Genomic DNA, 20,246 nt, shown 5'->3' on the forward strand with positions numbered 1-20,246 from the left:
TTTTGGGGCTAGCTCTGATGAGCCGATACCTTCAACAGACTAAGTAGGTGATGAAAATTTAAGTAAACAATACTCATTAACGTTATGATCATGTGTGGCATCTTCTATTACTAAATGATCCCGGTACACAGATATTATTCACTTAAATAATCAATCACTGTCAACAAATTACAAGCTGCAGAGAATGAAATTAGCAAAATGAAATATGGATGTAAAGTTCATTTGAAATTCAATTTAGTGACAACATTAGCTTTCAACAAGTCTGCCCAACTGTTTGAACACCTTCCTTTCGCACAAAGTTTTTTAGAAATAAATGCAATTAACCTTTTTACTGTTCAATTGCTGTTGGACGCAACAATATTATTACATGGCACCTACGGTCTGGGAGTGAAATAATTAAACGATGATGTGGGATGAGGACATCAGGGCAGTCCTAGGGCTTTTTCTGGAGCTTCTACTCATGACTTAGGGGTGGGGCAACAAGAGGGGTCCAGGAGGTGGGGATGGGTGCGCGTTTGCACTGAGCCTTCCCCAGGGAGCATCTGATATTGTTGCATTGTGTCTGGAGTCGAAGAGAAACCTTCTCAAGACCCATCTCACACTCCAGATTCCTCATTCCCTATTCCGCACACAGCCGTGTGCATTCTGCATTTCCAGCCAATTGCCCTGAAAAGCCAGCCCCTCCCCCACTACCTCATCGCCTTTCATGATTCTATGACTCCTTTTATCCAGTCACTCTAGCTGGAGAGTAGGAGTCGCCTCAGACTCCTGTCTCCCCCTCCACTCCCACAGGGCAGTGAGTCACGTCACCCCTTCAAGCCTTCTTCCCTTGGAAGCTGCCTCTCTCTCCCGCTGTCTGTGCCTGCGGCTGCCACAAGCAATCTCAGTCCCCATCTCCACTCGGCTCTCACCTCTGCATGGCTACATCCCGGCCCCCACCCCAGAGTCCGCCCTGCATGCCTGTCTCTGCCAAGGTGAACAGACAAGCCCCGACTCAATATCCTGCAACCACTCCCCACTGCTCCCACGATCAAGCCCGAGCCTCCCGTCCATCCGTCCTTGGCCGCCCTCACCACCCGCGATGGCCTGGTGGGCACGGCTTCCCCTACCTCCCCTGCGTCTGCTCCCCGGCCCCCGTACCCAGATTGCCCTTCAAATTGCCTCTTCCTCACCTCCAAACATGCTCTGCGCTTTCCTGCCCTCACACCTCGCTCCTACCAGCCACTCCATCCGAAAGAAAACAAAAACCTTTTCCATTTCTCTCTCTCAGTAAAATCCTTCTTTCCCAAGGCCCAGCCCAAACCCCACATCTGCCATTAAGCCTTCCCAACTGCACCCCAGCCTCCAGAGATCAGCCTCCTTCAAACAGCTCAAGTGCTTGTTGTATGGGGCGCTCCTTCAGATCCTTAATAACTTTGTGATATCTCTCCACGCTCTCAGCTGTGTAGTACATTCCCTTGAAAGCAAGGACATGCCTTTTGGTCCTTGCTTCTTGCTTAATGAATGAAGCCATTTCTAAGCCTTCCCTGAAAGAGGATGACACCAGTTTCTTTTGTGTCCTGTTTTCAGGGCTGTCTTGAGGTGAACAATTCAGATGTGCTGAGAGCAGGAAGCCCTGCCTTGGAGCGGCGTGTGGCAGGCGGGCTGATGGGATTTCGGGGATGCAGGCAGAGGACGTGCCCATCGGTGGGCACGGTGCTTGGCCTGGAAAGCTGTCTCTTGTCGACTGTGCCCGAGATATTCTTGGCTCTGAACCACATCCCTGGCTGTTCCAGATCACCCCGTTATTACTACAGAGCTGCCCCGCTGCTGGGGTAGGTGGGGAGTGGGCAGTGGCTCCTCCCTTCACAACGAGCTGCGGGGAACTAAGTCACATTTAGACATTAGGAAACCTCTGTCCTCTAGCAACTGACAGCAAAATTCTTCAGGAATCTATGGAGAATCTCCATGGATTCTTGGGATTCTTCTCCAAGAATCCTGAAGGGGGTGGCCCAGATGCTGAGCTTGTCCTTTCTCAGGTCTGAGGGTAGAAAGAAACAGTCTCGCTTATCTCTGAGCTATGGCTTTCCTCCCCTTGCTTCCAAAAACCAAACCGATTCTCTCTATATTAGCTGGCTGCCACTCATGAAGTTACCATTGATGTGCCCAGTGCTCCACAGTTTACCCCACCTAACACTCAAGGCAAATCGCTGAAGAAAGTTTGTTCCCATTTTAGAGATGGTAAGTCTGAGGCTGGGAGAAGTTAGCCAACACAGCTGGTAAGCAGAGCCAGGTTAGAAACCAAGCTGAGTCCAAATCCCCCTTTCCAAGCACTACCCTGACCTGACTCCCAACCCAGCATTTCTGAAACCCCTTTTCCTCTGGGAAGCTCCCCCTGCCCGCAGCCAAGCTGCCTAAATCATGAGGTTGCCCCAATTATCCCTCACTTGTCTCTTTACAGCCTGTTTGAAATGATGGCACCTGGTGCTCCTCCTGACGTGTATGGCTATGAATTGTGTGGATGTGGTAATCACCGTGCCATGCTCCCTGTGAGCTGGCCCAGCATCTGGGCTGGAGTCAGGTTGTTTACCTCCAAAGGATGAGGCACGAAATGGCATCTAAGTGGGTTTCAGGTCACTTTGGCCACTGAGCTACCTTCTCCCCCAGCCCACAAATTTTGGGGGATACTCTTTGAGATAAAGCCAGCAAGGCAGGTTCCTCCCGGGCCCTTTCTTGGTTTGAAGTTTTGGCTTTAACATGTGCTGGGTGCCTCGTTCAAGGAGTTTAATCTCTCATGCTTGGTTTCCTCCTCTGTAAAATGAAGACATCCTTCCCTACGACATTGTTTGGTGTGTAAATGAAATCAAGTATGTTCAACACTTAGCAAAGTATCTAGGATATTCCAGGGTTTCTGCAAATGTTGGTTTCCTTCAGATCCCGAATACATAACCTGGGAGCCTCCGACTTCCCATGTTTAAAATGGGAACACACTTTCTTCAGTGATTTGCTGTGGGAGTTAGTTGAGTTATAACCGTGCTTGGGAGAATATGGTCTGAATAATGACCACATCACAGGCAGCTCTGGCCTGACCTCTGATGAGCAGGATCTCGGCTCTGATCTCAGCTCTTAGCGTCCGTTCCCTACTGCCCCCACCCTGTCTGACCATCGGCACCCCTCATCTGCCCCAGCCTCGACACAGCCCTTCCTGGGAGGCAGAGAGAGAAATGGGAAAAGGAAGACAGGATTAGCCTCCCCACCAGCACCTTAAAGGACACAAAGCCCCCCAGTCCAGAGGATGCCCCCAAACCTCCCTTCCCAGCTCATCTCGCACACGTCTGCTCACACTGATGCAAACAACTTTGTGCTTTGCAGAGAGGCCTTTAGAATGCCTCTGCTTGAAACTCCAGACTCACCAGGGGCCCACTTTAGTTTTCCTCGAACCCTGGCTCATTTGCTGGGCAACAAGAACAAGCAATGGGTGGACGCCTGCAAATGGAGCAGTAATTGGGGAGGCGGGGGCAGTGGGGTCAAGGGAGGGCTTTTTACAAGATGGGAGGTACGATTTTACATTTACTGATGGAAATGGTCAAATAGAGAAAAATTGATGGAGGAGAGTCTTCCACTGAGTCTGGTTTTGCAGTATTATCTGGTTTCCTTTACTCCCCTTAAAATTTAGATTAAAGTTCCCTTTTTCATGTCAGTGACTCCCTTATACTCAGTAGAGATGACATGGTCCAGTGGGAGGAGCTTTGGAATTTGGGTTTGAATCTCACTTCTACCACTTATTGGCTGGGTGGCCTCTCTAGGCCTCCATTTCCTCCTTTCTAAAATGGGAAGAAGAATAATACTTACCTCTCGAATTTGGTGTAAGGATCAAAGGAATAGTGTTTGGCCTGGAGCAGTGTTTATTAAGAACTCAAAAGTGGTCATTGCTGTTGTTACCATTCTCTTACCAAAAAGGTTCTTCCATGTCTTCCTGAGATGCACTGAGTCCCTTGCTATGAGGTAGCCATTTCTTTGGCATCAGTCATGGGTCAAAGTACCAGATCCCGAGATCTGACTGTGTAACTGGAGAGAGAGCTAAAGATAAATCTAGATCTGGAGTTACATTCTCTATGTATTTATCCAGCGGTTCCCTTCTCACAACCACTTTTCTGAAGTTTCAACCTTCAGCTGGAAGAAGTCACAAAAGCATAACTGGTGTACCCAGGCCTTTAGAACGCCTCTGCTTGAAACTCCAGACTCACCAGGGTTCCACTTTAGTTTTCCTCGAACCCTGGCTCATTTGCTGGGCAACAGGAGCAAGCAATGGGTGAACGCTTGCAATGCTCTATCGGATGCCCATGGTCCATCTAGAACAGTGGCTCTCAAACTCTGCTACATACTGGTACCACCTGGGGAATCCCGACCCCAGAATTCTGATTGGCTGGCAGGGCCAGGGCATAGGGACTTTTAGAACCTCTCCTGATAATTCCATTGTGCAACAGAGTTGAGAACCAGTGGACTAGGAAGTTCGCAAGCCTCCCAAATGGGATGGTCTGCTGTCACCTGTGCCACGTCCAGACTAAGCCAGCCCTTCGCTGGGGGTCAGGAGACTGCCTCCTTCATTCATTTATTCAAGTATTACCACCTCTGACGATGCATCCAGGGCCCTGTCCCTGCCCACGTGGGTGAGCTGCCCTCATCTAACACCCCTAATCCTTGCACCCTTGTACTTGCCCTTCATGGCATTTATCCCTCTGTGAATCCCTTGTTTTTCTTCTCCACATCTGTGAATTTCTTGAGTGTAAAGACTAGGTCTTCCTTTCTTACTCCCAGTGCCTAAAACGTTTAAAGGAGGGAATGCATGTATGAATGAATGAATGAGTGAATGAATAAGTGAACTAGATATGGGAATCCAACCTTAGAAGGGAGGCATTATAAGAGAGAGCATGACATCTGGAGAAGATAGATTTCAACTCAGATCCCGGCTCTGCTTAGTAGCTGTGCTGCTTTAGGCAGTTTCCTCAATCTCTCTGAACCCCACTTTCCTTACCAGGAAAATGAGGACAGTAAATTTTGGATGGCGCTGTCGTAAGGAGTAAATTATGTAATCCATCTAATGTGCTTTGCCTGGGACATAGTAGGAGCCCGAAAAATGTGAGCTCCTATTAGAATGGGGGGCGCTATTTGCACCTTCATGGCCTTTATTTTTTTATTTTTATTTATTTTTATTTTTTAATTTTTTTTAACATCTTTATTGGGGTATAATTGCTTTACAATGGTGTGTTAGTCTCTGCTTTATAACAAAGTGAATCAGTTATACATATACATATGTTCCCATATGTCTTCCCTCTTGCGTCTCCCTCCCTCCCACCCTCCCTATCCCACCCCTCCAGGCGGTCACAAAGCACCGAGCTGATCTCCCTGTGCAGTGCGGCTGCTTCCCACTAGCTATCTAGTTTACGTTTGGTAGTGTATATATGTCCATGCCTCTCTCTCGCCCTGTCACAGCTCACCCTTCCCCCTCCCCATATCCTCAAGTCTGTTCTCCAGTAGGTCTGCGTCTTTATTCCTGTCTTACCCCTAGGTTCTTCATGACATTTTTTTTGTTTCTTAAATAGACTCTGCCCTCATTACCTAATTCCTCTTGATCCTGGGTTTCCTACCCCATTAAGGAGAGTGTTTCTGGGACAGCCTGGGTGAGCAGGAAGCTCCTCCCTCCGCCCTCTGTGCGTCAGCTCCCCCAGCCTCGGGTGCAGAGCCCCGAGGGGAGCAGTTGCTCTGCCTTTTAACCTCCTTGCCGCTTTGTGTTGATTACAGGGCAGGTGGAAGCAGCTGCTGTGACTGGGCGGCATCTGCTGTGGGCTGTCAGCCCCCGTCAGACTCACCCTGAGGGCAAATAGGGCTCCAGCTGATGAAAAGCTTAGTTGCAGCCTCCGAAGCAGCCCCGCAGCTGCGGTCCTGGCCTTTCCTCTTGTTTCCCGTGTGCTTCGGCAGTTCCAGCCCTCCGCACGACCAGGGCTAGAGTCCCGGCACTGAGGTGCCCTTCTCCAAAGATCAAGTGCCTGGGCGCACGCTATGACTCCACGTTGAAGCACATCAAAGGCTTGAGCAAAAGCAGGCTGCCCGGGGATGTGGAGGCAGCTGTCTACTTGATATGATTCCAGGGTCGCTGGAAAAATCCCTGGAGCCCCACATATTTTCCTGCTAGAAAGTTGAAACTCCACCGTTAGGTACCCAATCTTAGGATTTAAAACAGCGGTTCTCAAAGTGTGGTTCCCCCTCTACCCCAGCAGCAGCAGCACCTGAGAGGTCATTAGAAATGCAAATTCTGGGACTTCCCTGATAGTCCAGTGGGTAAGACTCTTCACTCCCAGTGCAGGGGGCCCGGGGTTCGATCCCTGTTCAGGGAACTAGATCCCACATGCTGCAACTAAAAGATCCTGCATGCCACAACTAAGACCTGGCATGGCCAAATAAATAAATATTTTTAAAATGCTAATTCTTAGGTTCCACCCCAGACTCCGACATCAGGATCTGGGGGAGGGACTTATCTGTGTTTAGACTCGGGACAGACTCTTAGCACTGCCTTCTAGCTCTGTGGGCAAATTACTTAATCTCTTCAGCTTTCGTCTGCACCATTAAAAAATTCAGATTGTACAGCCAGTTCAAAGGGCCAAAGACGAAATAAGATACATGAAGCACTTGCACATACTAAGTGCTTAATGAGGGCTCATATCCTCTCCCCACCCCACCTCACCTCATGTCTCATAGAGGAGTCTAGGTCAAGTGCCGCGGTAGGGGAGAGGATCACACAGATGGGGATTGGTGAATCGCAGCAGCGTGGACCAGGAGAGAAAGACTATAGAGGCGGATGGGATGCTGAGACAGAGAAGGAGCAGAAGGGAGAATAAGGAGCTCCCCTCAGACTTCACCCTTCTGGTGCCCTCTGTTTTGCAGGGGCTGGCCCTTCGGGGCAGGGTCCACCTCCAGTGGCCCAGTCTCACCACCATCCTTCCCAGATGCTGGGTGGGGCGGATTCTTTGCTCACCTTTTCCCGGTTAAGAAGAGAGCCAGCAGTTGATACAGAGGCCACCCTGGGGACCTGACTCTTGCACAGACACTGCCAGGGTCTCCCAAGGAGCCAAAAGGCAGGCAGCTGAGAGCATCTGAAGAGAGGCAGATGTGGCCCTGGAGAAACAGATGCATGTGTCTCAGAGCAGCCTGCTTCCCTTTCTTTTAAAGTCTTCCCATTGCCTCTTGAGCCTTTGATGGGAGGACAAATTAAGATCTCAGTCTCACTAGGCAGGCTCACGTGACGTGGTTCTGGGGTAACGACACCCCAATTTCCCTAGCTTCCCATTGCCAGGAACTCCAGAGCCAACGTTTCATCATTAATTTAAGGCATCCCTATTAGAACTTGCATCTCCATTAAGCTATGTTCTGGCTTGGGTGAGTCAGCCTCTATCCAAACCCCAGCTCTACCATTTGTTAGTAATTACGTTCTGGGTTAAATATTTAACCCCTTCAAGCCTCACTTTCTGCCTTTGTGAAATGAGAACAGTGATTTTATATATATATATATAAGTGTATGCATATACTTATAATAATTTCAAGGGTTAAAAATATGCAGTGCTGTTTGGGTTTCTCATGCATGTATTTCTTTAAAGTTTCAAAAAGAGTGTAGGGAGTAAGGACTGAAGAGAATGGTTGAGATTGGGAATGGCTAGCAGGTCTCACATGGGTGGACTTGCAGGCACCAGAGGAACACTGTTCTATCAGGGCTGTGAAGGATTCCAAGGAGACCCCAGTCTCTGCAGACAGAGTGCGTGACTGAGTGGAAGTATCTACTCCAATCTGGGCAAGGGACCCAGTCACACGTGTAGCCCACATTTGCCGTCTCTGCTCTGGTTGCCCCCTCCCTGAAGGCAAAAAGACAGGCTGTTACCTGCAGTAGACAGTTACCTGCAGACAGTTACCTGCAGTAGAATTATAGAAGCCGTTACCTGGGATCTTCAAAGGCTCACACAGAAAGAGTAACTCAGCCTCTTAATTGAACACCGTCCCGCGGTATCATTCTGGAATGGTGGAGCTGTCCCCAGTCACAGCGCACCTCCTCTTGATCTTTGTGATAAAAGTCCTTGATGTCGACTCGCCAGGAAATAAAGAGGAGTGCTCTCTCTGTAGTGGCGTTAGACAGATGTTTGGTGAAGCTGGTTTTGTCAGGGTGGGGTGGGGAGGTGGAGACTAAGAGGTGAGTGAGCATCCCAGGGGAACCCGAACTCCAGCCCCCTGGCTATTTGTCAGATCAACTGCGGCTTTTGTGTGTTTCACAGCTGGTGGTCTGTAAGGTGCACAGGTGTTTTACATTATTAATCAGCTAGATCCTTTTTTTTTTCCTTCCTAATAATCTCATCTCCCTCCAAAGCTGTGGAAGCACTTTGAAAAGTGGGCTGCGGTGTATCAGTGCAGAGTGTTTAAGGCAAGGCAGTGGGGTGGGCCCACGGCCCCTTGGGACAGCAGGCACTGTCCCTGGGGCCCATGGGAATTTGAGGGGCCATAAAACAATTTTGATTTTAAAATCAGAAGAAAAAATGAATATAATAATAATGAATATAGAATAATGAATCCCACCAGGAGTCTATCTTTATACCAATGCAATCATAAAGTACCATTTTTAATATTTTTTATGGGAGAAGAAGTCCACAAAAATTTAAGTGCCTAAGGTCCAGGGGGATCATAAAACGCAGCCCCGAGTGTGGGGTATGGAAGAGATTTGAATGGGGTCTGGAGACAAAGCTGTGGTCCCACCTCAGACCTGCTGACCCCATGACCTTGAGCAAATCATTCACCTGGGGTGGCAGTTTTCTCCTGGTTCAGTGCCTACAAGCGCAGGAGAGGACTGAGGGCCCCTCTCCTCCCCTTCCTTTCAGTCCCAGCTCTAGGAGATAACCGTGAACTCTGTGAACATGTGTAAACAGGCACCGGGTATATAAAAGGTCAGCATTCTCATTACCTAGAAGGAAGGTGGGCATCCCCTGCATGCTCCGGGGATGAACAGCTCCAGAGGACAGCTGAGTGTTTTCACGACACCCTGACATCCTAAAATCCACCAGGCAGTCACCATCTGTCCCGTTCCTGAGAAAAAACAAGTTAGGGAGACGCTGGAGGACTAAGCTGGGTCTTGCAGTGGTCGTGGGGACTCCGGGAGACAGAAGCCTTCAGGGAACCACACAACTCTGGGCGGACTGCTGAGCTGGCTTCTGGAATAACCCGGGGGGGGGGGGGGATGGAGAGGGAGGCAGGAGGCTCTCCAGGTGTGAGGGGCTCAGCCAACCTTCAGACCAGGGGTCGTCCTGCTCGTGCTCTGCGGGGTACCTAAGCTGAGATGAAGATCCGAAGCATCTGGAAATCGAAGGGATTTTTCCAGAAATAGACTTTGGGAGAGTTAGGGGAGAGGAAAATGGGAAAGTTTGATTAGGGTCTGCTGTTCTGAGGTGTGACACAACCCGTTGCTTCTCCCCAAGGAATCACCATAAAATCCGAATTGCTCACCCCAGTGCTGGGGGTCGAGTGGTGTGTTTTGACGATATCACTGACTGCCAGACAGACCCAGCCTGGGCTCCCATAATCCGTCTGCCTCATTGCTTTTGCTCTTTTCTCCTTCCTTCCTCTCTCCCCCATATCTTTCTTCGCTTTTTCTCCCCTCCCCCTTTCCCTCCCTCTCTCCCTCCCTCCCCTCTGGCCCGATGCTCCTCCCCCTTCTCCCCTTTCCCTTTGCTTTCTCCTCACACTCCAGAAAGTGGAGAGAAGCATGCCCACTGGAGAGCTCCCAGCTGTGGGAACCCCAAGCAGGAGGGTCAGGAAGCCTCCCTGAGGACAGTGGGATCCATCTTCTTTCTGACGAGTGGAGCTCTAAACGCCTTGGTCTGACTGCAAAGTTAACCTGACTCCTGCTGGTGGCATTACTAATTTAAATACCGTTTCTTTCCTTCTCCTTACCGATGAGTGTTTTTCCTTATCTGTGAGAACAGGCATCTCCCCACTTAACGGTGGAGAGGACAGACAGCTGGACGCTAGCCCGCCAGCCTGCAGGACGGGGTCGGCAGGCAGGGGGGCCTAGCAATGCCAGAGCTTTAATCCGCAGGGGCAAACCAAGCCTGGCCTCAAGAATGAAACCCCTTATTCCTCCTCTGCCCACGCCCTGGGGAGAGAAAAAGAAGGAGATGGCTTAGAAACAGAGGAAGTCCAGGCCTTCCCCAGGGCTGCGTGGGGAGGGATGGTGGGCTGGGCAAAGGAGTGGGCTGGCAGAGCCCTCTCCGTCTCTGAGACCTCCTCACCCAGGGCTGCTCATATACATAGTTTCAAAGCTGCTGTAATTAAGAATCAAAGAGATGAATGTTCAAATCATCAAAGGTCATTTTGAAAACCTATCTGATGGGCAAAATAGTAAAAGCTTTTTGAAGAGTGTGCCTACTACACAGGTGCTCTCAGATCCTTCTGGAAGGAAACGTGCAAGCTTTCTGGAGACACAATTTGGAAATGTGTCTCCCAAAATACAGCCTTTGACCCAGGCATTTCACTTCTAAATATATCCTAAGAAACCCATAAATGTCATCAAGAATTACTCACAAAAATGGCCATTGCAATTTTTATTATAGTAGTGAAAAATTTGAGACTTAGAAGAGCGATTAGCTAATTTGTGGTACATTTATTTATTCAATGAAATTCTGAATATCTATTAAAAATGATTATAGATATGGATTTAATGACATGGAAGATATTCACGATATACTATTTAAATGAAAAAGTTGTTTTCTAAGCAGTATGTATATTATGATCTTATCTTTTAATGAAAAAATATAGCATTTACAAGTGTATTAATTATCTATTGATGCATAGCAAATTACTCCCAGAACTTTGTGCCTTAAAATAATAAGCATGTGTTGCCTCACAGTTTCTGTGAGTCTGGAATTCAGAAGTGGCTTCTGGTTCATAGTCCCTCATGAGGTTATAGTCAAAATGTCAGCTGGGGCTACGGTCACCTGAAGTCTTTATGCAGATAGAGGATGCTTCCAGGATGGCTCATTCACATGGCTGTTGCCAGGAGGCCTCAGTTTCTCACCCCACGGATCTCTCCATAGGACAGCTTGAGTATCCTCATGGCATGGGAGCTGGCTTGCCCCAGAGCAGGGGATCCTAGAGAATAGGACAAAGATCACAATGTCTTTCATACGTACCTCAGTAGTCCCACCTTGTCACTTCTGCAACATTCTATTGATTATGCAGATTAGCCCTATGCAGTGTGGGAAGGGACTACACAATAGCATGAATAGTAGGAGGCAGGGATCATTGGGTCATCTTGGAGGGCTGTCTACTGCAATGTTTGTACTCATTCAATAAATAGTTTTTCCAGGACATGGAAGCAACCTAAGTGTCCATCGACAGATGAATGGATAAAGAAGATGTGGCACATATATACAATGGAATATTACTCAGCCATAAAAAGAAAAGAAATTGAGTTATTTTGAGTGAGGTGGATGGACCTAGAGTCTGTCATACAGAGTGAAGTAAGTCAGAAAGAGAAAAACAAATACCGTATGCTAACACATATATATGGAATCTTAAAAAAAAGACAAAAAAGGTCATGAAAAATCTAGGGGCAAGATGGGAATAAAGATGCAGACCTACTAAGAGAATGGACTTGAGGATATGGGGAGGGGAAAGGGTAAGCTGGGGCAAAGTGAGAGAGTGGCATGGACATATATACACTACCAAATGTAAAATAGCGAGTGGGAAGCAGCCGCATAGCACAGGGAGATCAGCTCAGTGTTTTGTGACCACCTAGAGGGGTGGGATAGGAAGGGTGGGAGGGAGGGAGACACAAGAGGGAGGGAATATGGGGATATATGTATATGTATAACTGATTCACTTTGTTGTGAAGCAGAAACGAACACACCATTGTAAAGCAATTATACTCCAATAAAGATGTTAAAAAAATAAAATAAAATAACACCTACCAAAGTAAATAAATAGTTTTTGAGTACCTGCTGAACATCAGAACCTACTGTCTCTGCACTGAGGGTGCACACACAAAAAGAGAGACAAGGTGTCTGTTCTCCTGGAGGTCACATTCTAGGGGAGGGGGAGGGAAGAGATCATAAAGAAGTAAGCAAGGTCATTATAAACAGTGATGAGTGAGCAAAGATGAGTGTGGAGGAGGGGATGTCAGAGAAGCAGGCAGGGGCAGATAAAGAAGAACCTTGTAGGTCATGTACAAATTTAGCTTTCATTCTAAGTGTGATGTAAAGGATGGTTTTAAGTAGAGCAATGACAGGATCTGATTTATATTTAAGAATATCCCTCTGGCTTAGTGCAGAGAATGAATTGAGGGGCAAAAGTGGAAGCAGAGAGACCAGTTAGGAGTCTGTAAGAGTACTCTGGTGATGGTTGCCTGGATGATGACACAAGTAATCTCCATGGTACAGTGGGCTTGTGGAGGGTTGGAGAGTAAGACAGGGAGCTACAGAGATAAAGACAGTGAGATGGGACTGCTTTGGAGAAGTATCATGGGGGAGGGAAATGGAGATGGAGTAGACGCAGGAGGGCCGCAGAGGTTGTGTGGGTTGAACTGAACCCCTCTGGAAGTTATGTTGAAGTCCTAACCCCTAGTACCTGTGACTGTTATTTTGAAATTTATATCCTGAGGTGTAAATTAAGATGAGGTCATGCTGAAGTAGGTTGGGCCCTTAATAGAAAACGATTGGTGTCCTTATAAGAGAGGAGAAGAGACTCAGAAACACCCAGGGAGAATGCCACATGAGAACAGAGGTAGAAACTGGAGAGGCAGCTGCAAGTCAAGGAACGTAAAAGATTGCTAGCCACCACCAGGAGCTAGGAAGAGGCAAGGAAGGATTCTCACCTACAGATTTCGGAGGGAACGTGGCCCTGCCAACACCTTGATTCGGACTTCTAGGCTCCAAAATTATGAGACAATACATTTCTATTGTTTTAAGCCACCCAGTCTCTGGTACTTTGTTACAACGGCCATAGGAAATGAATACAGTGGTCTGGGAGGAGATATTTATCTATTTATTTATTATTGAAGTAGAGTTGGTTTACAATGTTATATTAGTTTCTGGTGTACAGCAAAGTGATTCAGTCTATAGATATACATATATATATATTCTTTTGCAGATTCTTTCTGTTATGGTTTATTACAAGATATTGAATATAGTTACCTGTGCTGTACAGTAGGACCTTGTTTTTTTATCTGTTTTATATATAGTAGTTTGTACCTGCTAATCTCAAACTCCTAACTTATCACTTCCCCTTTCCCCTTTGGTAACCATAAGTTTGTTTTCTATGTCTGTGAGTATGTTTCTGTTCTGTAAATGACTTCATTTGTATCATTTTTTAGATTTCACATAGAAGTGGTATCATATGATATTTGTCTTCGTCTGACTTCACTTAGTATAATAATCTCTAGGTCCATCCATGTTGCTGCAAATGGCATTATTTTGTTCTTTTTTAAGGCTGAGTAGTACTCCATTGTATAATATATATGTACCACATCTTCTTTATCCATTCATCTGTCAATGGACACTTAGATTGCTTCCCTATCCTGGCTATTGTGAATAGTGCTGCTGTGAACATTGGGGCGCATGTATCTTTTTGAATTAGAGTTTTCTCCAGATATATGCCCAAGAGTGGGATTGCTGGATCATATAGTAGTTCTATTTTTAGTTTTTTAAGGAATCTCCATATTGTTTTCCATAGTGGCCATGCCAATTTACATTCCATGAGGGGATTTTTAAACAGGGGAGAGTTTGTATTCTACTGGGAATGATGGAGAGAATGAGACCCTGAGGATGCAGGAGTGCTGGGTAATGGCCAGAGTGGAGTCACCAGGAGGAGAGAGAGGATGGCATCCAGTGCCTCAGTGGCTGGAGGGATTGGTTTTTGACAAGAGCAAGTCCACTTGCACTGAAATAGGAGGGAAGGTGAGGGTGTGTGTACAGATGGAGATGAAGTTCACAGGCCTGGTGGTGAGAGGATAAGAGAGTTTATGTCTGAGGGAGGGCTTCTATTTGCTCAAAGAAACATGAGGTGAGAAATGTGGGAAGGTGAATTTACTAAAGAAATAAGGTAGGATTTCATTTGGATAGAAAAATGTTTGGAAGAATATCTCATTAAAATGAGATTTGGGGCGATTTTTCCTCTTTCTTTATTTCTAATATATAATTCTTAATTTTCTTCCAGTGAGCCTAGATTAAATATCCAGTAAAAATAATTTTTTCAGTTTGCAAAAATCAATGTCCTGGAGCTGAGGTTAAAGCATCAGTCGGCTGTTAATGGGTACATATGCACCTTGGAGGTGGGAGATGGGGTGAAAGGGACAAGCTGTCTCCTCACTGGCTGTGTGACTTGACACCAGTGGAAGGCCTCTCAGCTGACCTCTCACACCTGCTAATGCTACACACGCCAAGTGTTTCCTAAATACTCATGATCGGCCAGTTGGTTTGACTTCTGCCAGCCTTTCCTGCAGCCACGTTGAAATGTTCTGTTCCATGGCTCTCAGCCCGGAAATATCTGGACATTCCATTCTATTCTGTTCCTTGCACACAGGGCTGCCCAGCTGAGCAGCTGGAACGCTGCACTGTCCCTCGCGGGGTGGGAGGCCTCAGCGTCTGGGCACGGCTGCTGAGCTTTCATCATATTTACCATGAGACTCGGGGCTCCCTGGGGAAGAAGAAGTTGCCTTGAGATCCCCCCTTGTAAGCTCTTCGATGAGTAGCTGCTTTTCTCTAAGCTCCTCGGATGAGAACTGTCAGGGGAGATTTCCTAGCTCAAATCTTTTACTCTCTCTGAAGCACAGCGCAGACACTCCCACACCCGCTTAGCAACTCTGACATCCTTTCCTTCCCAGCCAAGCACTTCACTTACTAGCCATCGGCCCTCGGGGAAATCTCCTCACCACTTGAGCCTGGGCATCCTCATCTATGAAACTGGGGTAGCAACATCTGAGTTGCAATTCAGCTGGTACCCACCAGTGGAGGTGTTCTGCTTATTAGAACATTCAGATGCATCTGTAGCAGTTGGTGAAAAACCACTGCCCTAAGCCCCCGGATTTCCCTCGCTCCCAAACACTCCAGCCACCCGCTTCTGAGACCCTCAGACGTCCATAGCATCAGCAGCCTGAAGGCCATGTCCGACACAACAGGAGCTTCGGACCCGGTTCCAGAGCTGTGGGCAGGGTCAGTTCTGAGAGTTTGGTGTCTGCGCCTTGCTGGCTGTTAAATATTTTAGTTATACTCTTGGCTGTGGTGATGCAAGGTAATGTACGGGTAGCACCCAGCACATTGTTTCCTGGGGCACCAGAGAAATGGTTATTTTTATAATCCTCATACTTCGCAACACTGGGCCTCCCAAGTTTGTGTTCTCAGTCAAATCCCAGCCAAAATGTATCCTCTTTCATGCTTTTTCAAGACACCTTTTTGTCTTCTGTTTCTTTCCCCCATTGCCTTAAAAAAAAAAAAAAGTATCTGAAAGAGAGAAACTTCCACTCTGTCCTTTTCCACAAATGTCAGCAAACTAGAAATTAAAGATCCAAGGGGAAGGTGACTTAAGTTGTGGGGTTCCTTGGGTCTTCCAGTCATTGGAATTTCCTCTACCTGTCCAACTGCAGAAAGTCCTTGACTGACTCTAATCCCAAATAACCCTGCTTTGGGTTCCAGGAAGTTCGTGCCATCTGTCTACCTTAGCCATGGCTCTGTCACTAACTCATTGCATAACCTTGGACTGGTCACCTAACCCCACTCATCCTTACCTTCCCCAATTGTTAAATGGGGAAGTTCATTCTGTGTTTCTTAGCACTGACAATGGAAACTCCAGACATTTGGATAGCAGGCCACAAAGGGGCATCAGTGACCTGCTACCTGGCGACAGCATACCTAGATTACAGATATATTACCCAGGAAGGATGAAATAGGCTGACAAACCCAATCCACAAATACGAGTGAGGAACCCCAATTAAAAGAAAACAGAATTATCAGGAGGGTTTGGTTAGCATTTAATTTGTCCTAATGATTTCAGGAAACCAGGTGAAAAAAAGGCAAGACTTGGCCAACAAGTTCAAGGGCCATATGATTAGATAGCTGTGGCCCACTCATCCATCTATTTATTGTATATCTCATCTTCTTCCAAAAATTATTTGAGGCAGATGTAACAAAACTATAAGCTATTACTCTGTTACCGTAAGATATACAATACCTTTTACTGTGTTGGAGAGAGGGGAGGGCAGAGGAGGGTAAAAAGAAGAGAAAAGAGAAGCTAAAATGACTGACAAGTAACTAAGAGGAAAAAAAAAAAAATACCATCCCCATCCAGCAAAGGTCCACTTACTAAGCAAACAACCCTTTCTATTTCTCTTTGGTTCTGTTCTGAAAAGGCCTCTGCTGAGCAGTATCGATTGGGCAACTAGGCCCCAGTCCCCCTGCCAGGCAGAGTCCGTCAAGGCTGCACCAGTACTCACGGGAGCAGAGTACTGCCCTGATAGAACAGGAGCCCAGTAGGATCTTTGCAGGAGCCAGTCTGAGCCTAAGTGTGTCCCCGAGGAGAAGGGAAACCGAAGTAAGATCAAAGGAACTAGGGTGGAGTTGACATTCGCTTCCTTTGGGCGCTGTGGCCCAGGACCAGGCCCCCCTCCCTTGTAAGCCGGCCCCGGGGCTTTGCGCCAGGCTCACTGGAAGGACTGTCAGTCACCTGACCAATAGCTCTGTCTGTGTTGAGCACTTCTCAAGGTGCTCTGGGGGACACAATCCAGCTGAGGTGCTTGATCACTGCCTTGAAGCCTCTGTTAGTGACAAAATGTTGTCACATGTTCTAAAAAGTGAGCCACTCTTGAAAGCTGCCCGGTGACTTTAAATATTAAAGGAAGGAAAGAGGAACAGGGTATGAGTGTCTCCACTGACCGACCTTGTTAGCAGAGCTGACTTAGTGGTAGGAAGTAGAATTCAAGGGTCCTGAAATAAAAATGTTGGAAAGCAAACTCTTCTTCTTCATGAAAAACAGAAGGAAACCAACAGTGCAAGGCCATGCCCCAGAGTGGCCCCTGAGGAAGGCAGAACTTGTGTGCTTAAGATTTCTGAGAATGGAAAGCCCTCTCTCAACAGGGGTCAACAGGGGCCACTCACAGGGGAGGTGGGATGGAGAAGACGACGGAGGCTCTGGCACATGCGAGGGCAGAACCGGAAGTATAAAGCATGCTTGGGGCACAGAGTTGTGGCCCACTCTGACTGGAGCCAAGCCTGCTCCACGTTTTGGGCCTGGGAAAAGTTAAGAGTGGTGGCTGTAGGCATGGAATGCTATTAGCTCACGTTTGTATTGTGCTGAATATGTGTATGTAGTGTATTAACTGGTGAATTCTCACAACAGTCCTATAAGGGAAGTACCATTCTTCTTCCCTTTTTACAGATAGGGAAGCCAAGGTACAGAGAGGCTAACTAGCTAGCCCAAGGTCACCTGGCAAATAAATGGTAGAGCTGACATGTGAACCCAGCATCCTGGGTCCCAGACCCTGAGTTCTTAGCCACTATGTGATCCTGCCTCCATCAGTATGATCGAGAAAGGGAGCCAGTGTATGAGAAGGTTGATGCTTCCAGGTTGGGACCTGTTGCTTTGAGGTGGAAGCATCCACCTGGAAATTGATGATGTCTCTTGGGGCTTCTGAGAGTGAGGGCTACTGCAGAGAGCGGGGCACCTGAGAAGGCGTTCTGGGCTATCTGCTCACCCTCTCCCTATTCTTAGGGAGGGAAGAGTAGACAGTGGAAAGTGACTGTTTTGTTTGATTGGTTGGTTTCTAAGCAGGTCTCCAGGACAAGGTTAAATATATGTATATATGAAAACAAGATGGGAGATAGAGATAGAAGACAGATATGGATGGAGGATGGAGATATATACATACAGTCAGCAGCATATCATCCCTCCTCTCTTGGCTAATACAAAGGCAGAAGTCTTTATGCTGAGCCGATCAATGACCAGTTAGGCCATTCTTTTCATCCACGAAAAAAATCAATTAGTCAGACTGAACCAACAAAGAGGAGTAACAGGACAGCCCAGGTGATGAAATCCAGTTCTGGGAAAGCTTATACTGTGTAGTGAGTCGTTTAACCTTCAAAACAACCCCGTGATGTAGCTACTACTGTCATATCCATTTCGATAGGCTGACACATTTCCCACTGTCAAAAGCCTTTTAGGTAAGAGAAGAGTCAGGACAGCGGGCTTATACATCCCACTTTGCTGCTGATGAGCGTGTGATGTCAAGTCTCCGTCTTTTCCCCTGTAAAATGGGAGCAGGGGTTGAAGTGCGGCATTGCTAAAGCTCTTTGTGCGAAGGCTCTGTGATTCCGGTACTGCCCTCAGGGCCTTATCTTTCCACTGGCTTCCTGGGCCCAGGCTGGCTGCACAGCTCCTGCCCTCAGCTGCCCTTCTCTCAGCAGGCACAGGGTTGTGTCTTCTACCCGAGCTGTGCCCTCTCACCCCACACCAGGGCCTTCGGTGTGCATCTGTCATTGCTTTCTGCTTCTTGGGGTGAAGTTGGGAGGGGCTGGCACCCTGAGGTGCCTGGCCAAAAGGCAGGGCTCTTCCCGAGCTGGCTGAGGAGCCGGAAGGAGCATGGCAGATGGCGAGCAGAGCTGCCCCTGCCCCCAGGCCCTGGGTGGCTGTCATCTGCCACCCTCACTCTGGCTGCGGTCTGGGCTGGCAACACCCACCCTGCAGCCTGGCGAGTGGGCCAAGAGCACTGAGACTTGGTTTTCTACTTCGCATCGCTTTTGATTTTTGAGTTGGCATTTTTCATCTTGTTGAATGAGGAAATTCAGATTCTCTTCTGCTTCCGACGCTCCCTGGCACTGAATCAGGATCCAAAGAGGCTCACTGGCTCTCTGCCCTGCTCCCAGGTGTTGGAAGGCCTGTGTGGCAGGGCGGAGTCCCCTCCAGGGAGGAGGGGAGACTTGCCACCCGACACGGGTATTGACAGGGCCAGAGGCCTGCCCTTTGGACCTGGGTCAGCCTTTTCCTGCCCCCCTCGGAGATCAGAATGTGAAATGGGGGTGAAACGAAGTAGGTGACCTCAGGAGCTCTTTCCAGGTCTCAAACCTGTTCCTCTACATCCGAGTTGGCATATCACAGTTCATGGGCCAAACCCAACCAGCTGTCTGTTTTTTGCAAATAAAGTTTTATTGGAACAAACCATGCCCATTTGTGGTAGCTGCTTTCATGCTACAGAGTTGAACAGTTACAACAGAGACCATATGTGCCCTACCAGGACTAAAATATTCACTCTCTGGCCCTTGACAGAAAAACGTCTGCCGAGCCTTGCTCTACGTAACAACTGTCGCAGTCCTAGGGGTTAGTCGCTGGAAATGCCTGTGCTCTCCCTTTAGACAAGGCTGTATAATAATACAGGTGTAATAATAGAGGTCTCTTGTGGCCAGAGGTGTTTCAGACCTCAGAACTGTTCAGAGTTTGGTATATGAATACATACTCCGTAGTGTATTCTATATCGCGCTGTGGGGCCTGAGGCAGCATGCCGTAATCAAACACATGAATGTTTTTCTGTCGTGAAATATATGACTATTCTCACTACGTGGGATAAATAAGATTATCCACAGGTTCCCATCAATTCAGGCCAGGTTCTACCACTCAATACAGCAAGTCAGGTCAGATGTGGCTGCCAAATGAGTTACAAAAATCACTTTGGGTTCTCAGAGCCTTAGGGATATCGGAATCGCTGCTAAGGGATTATGTTGTAATTCTGACACTTTACTGGACACTTGTTGGGGGACAGGGGGTGGCCAGGACCACCGTCCTAGGAGGGCATATGATTATCCTGTTTGGTAGATTAGGAGACTGAGACACAGAGAAGGCATGTGGTCAAGGTTACCCAGATAGTGAGGAACAGAGCCCAGCCCCCCAGCCCAGATTTGTCTCTGAATTCTAATCCTAGCTCTTTTAAGACCCAGATTTAATCCTCCCACACCCTGCCACCTTTCATGAGGCCTCCCCTGACAAGGCAGGTTTACATTTACCTCTGACTTTACAAATCTTTTTTTCTTTTTCTCTTTTTTTTTTGCTGTACGCAGGCCTCTCACTGTTGTGGCCTCTCCCATTGCGGAGCAAAGGCCCTGGACACACAGGCTCAGCGGCCATGGCTCACGGGCCCAGCCACTCTGCGGCATGAGGGATCTTCCCGGACAGGGGTACGAACCCATGTCCCCTGCATC

This window comes from Pseudorca crassidens, chromosome 1 (assembly GCF_039906515.1).
Source record: "Pseudorca crassidens isolate mPseCra1 chromosome 1, mPseCra1.hap1, whole genome shotgun sequence".
Lineage (NCBI taxonomy): Eukaryota > Metazoa > Chordata > Mammalia > Artiodactyla > Delphinidae > Pseudorca > Pseudorca crassidens.